Source organism: Octopus bimaculoides, chromosome 25, assembly GCF_001194135.2.
Source record: "Octopus bimaculoides isolate UCB-OBI-ISO-001 chromosome 25, ASM119413v2, whole genome shotgun sequence".
In the NCBI taxonomy this organism is placed as follows: domain Eukaryota; kingdom Metazoa; phylum Mollusca; class Cephalopoda; order Octopoda; family Octopodidae; genus Octopus; species Octopus bimaculoides.
The window spans coordinates 4,853,506-4,856,376 of NC_069005.1; positions in this window are offsets into that span (position 1 = coordinate 4,853,506).

Sequence of the window (2,871 nt, forward strand, 5' to 3'; positions counted from 1 at the left end):
GCAAATTGTTCGGCGATCATGCTCTTCTCTTTCTCTCCTTCCGTTGTCTGTGGTGAAAGGAACAAAAGAGGAGTGGAGTTGTTGTTGTTCTTTTTGTTATTGTTGTTCTTGGTGGTAGTGGTGGCTGCGATGTCGGTGGCAGCAGTGGTTTTGGTTTTGTTGTCGTTGGTGGCGGTCGTAATGGTGGTAGTGGAGGTGGTGATGGCAGTAGTAGTAAACGCTGCATTCCTGGTCTCTACGTCTTGCATTCGTTCATGTGGAACGACTTGTTGGTCAGTCTCCTTGCCTGCGATTAGAGGCAAATCGACCACGTGTGAAGGCCTAACCATATTTGTGTTACGAAATATCGCAAGTAAGCCGGAGAAAGATCAAAAACTTTTGGAAATAAACTCCAGAAGGAGCCACTTCCTATTACAAAAATTCAATAAGGTCGAAGTGTATAGTCTTATATACCTCTTCCACAAAAAATATTTTAAAACTGCAAAATTTTTGACATATAAAAGGCCAACTTACTTGCGAGCCGAAGCGACTGGCATCCGTATCGCCAGTAGATAAGTTAAAATCGGCATCGAAATAATCGACGTTATAGTACATCACCAGTAGATAAGTTAAAATCGGCATCGAAATGATCGACGTTATAGTACATCGCTAGTAGATAAGTTAAAATCGGCATCGAAATGATCGACGTTATAGTACATCGCTAGTAGATAAGTTAAAATCGGCATCGAAACGATCGACGTTATAGTACATCGCTAGTAGATAAGTTAAAATCGGCATCGAAATGATCGACGTTATAGTACATCGCCAGAAGATAAGTTAAAATCGGCATCGAAATGATCGACGTTATAGTACATCGCCAGTACTATAATACATCGCGTAGCCATATTTGTTTTACGAAATATGGCAAATTAGCCGGAGAAAAATCAAAAACTTTTGGAAATAAACTCCAGAAGGAGCCACTTCCTATTACAAAAACCCAATAGGGTCGAAGTGTATAGTCTTATACACCTCTTCCACAAAAGATATTTTAAAACTGCAAAATGTTTGACATATAAAAGGCCAACTTACTTGCGAGCCGATGCGACTAGCATCCGTTCATAGATAGATACATGTCTTTTATTAGCCACACAGGGCTCAACATAGAGGGGACAAAATACAAATGTAGAGTTTTTCTTTTCGATGGGGACGAAAATAAAGTAAAAAATTAAAATGGGTATAACGATGAAAAGGCATCGAGAAAACCTTTGGGGTATGTACAAAAAAAAATGAAAATATTACAAAAATTTCCCAATAAATGGGGAGATTATCCGTGGAAAGAAAAACTTACGGAAAAGACCACGGTGACCTCGGTACTTAATTTATCGACCACCGTAAGGATTGAAAGCAAAGTCGACCTCGGCGGAATTTGAACTCAGAACGTAAAGACAGATGAAATGCGGCTAAGCATTTCGCCCGGAGTGCTAACATTTCTGCCAGCTCGCCGCAGTTGTATATACATCTGTGCTATTTAACCAAAGATATAGCGTATGAACGACACAACACTGAGATATTAGTCTTGGAAAAGTAACATGTATAGATGTTTCGCGCTAAGTTGAACAGATGTATATAAGTAAGAGAGGAAACGCGTCTAGTACTGGCGGGATTTCTGCATAAATTGCGCGTCATCATTAGCAAGACTCCATTATCCCCGCACGTTTAGAGAAATGCTGTGTCTACTGATACAGAGGAACGGGGATTAGCAATTCACTGGTGTTGCAAATACCTGGCGCTCTGGATAGATATTCGATATTAGCGACTGGAGCTAATAGCCGGCCAAATATTTTATTTAGCTTGGACATAGTCTAAAAAAAGCCACATAATGGAAGCATTCTTCGTGAAAAACGTGTCTCGTGTAGTCATTTCCTGCTAAAAGGTACAAGTAACAGTAGCAGACGAAAAAAGTAGTGAAGCAGCGGCGATGGAATTGCGAATCTTCATACCTCTCCAATGGTTTATTGTATAAAACATTCATTTATTCGTGAAGGTGCGTGGTTTAGTCGTTACGGTATTCGTCTCACGAACACAAGGACGTAAGTTCGATTTTCGGCGGTGCGCTGTGTCCTTGAGAAAGACATTTTATTTCATATTGTTCCATACTACGATGCTGACAAAAATGAGTGGTATCTGTATTACAAAGAGCCAGCCTTTTCACATTGTGTCACGCTGAATATCCACGGGTAGACGTGCTTGTGGAATTCTCAGCCACTTTTAGAAAACTTCGACGAGCAGGACGTTTCGTTGATCGGATCAACTGAAAATCAAATCGTCTCAACCGACGGAGTAGTTAATTTGACGAGCAGGCTGTCCTGTTGATCGGATTAAACTGAACCCACATCGTCGTAACCGACGGAGGGCCAGTTATATATTTATGAAGACAATATATTTCAACAAATTATTCATAAGGTATAAGATTATCTTTCCGCAATGCTTTCGAAATAACACCAAGAGACAAATTTGGTCGCGACCCAGAGGCAGCGAATCACTGATCAAGAAGATAAGAACGAGAACTTCTTGTGACACCACTCAAACTTGGATATTTATTGCTCAGAGGAAAAGAAATAAGTAAACGAATAATATGGAAATATGAAATATTTTTTTTAATAAGAAAAAAAAGGTTAAAACTGGTCATGTCAAGTTTTCAATAATAAATGTCTACAAGCAAAAGTAACCCCGCAAATCTATGAGTAAAAATACGCAAGTACATACATTTATGCACAGAACTTGTATACATATATACCCTTATATGCATATATATATATATATATATATATACATATATCATATGTATATCTGTATATATAAAAAACGCATTATTTATGGGATGACCCAGTA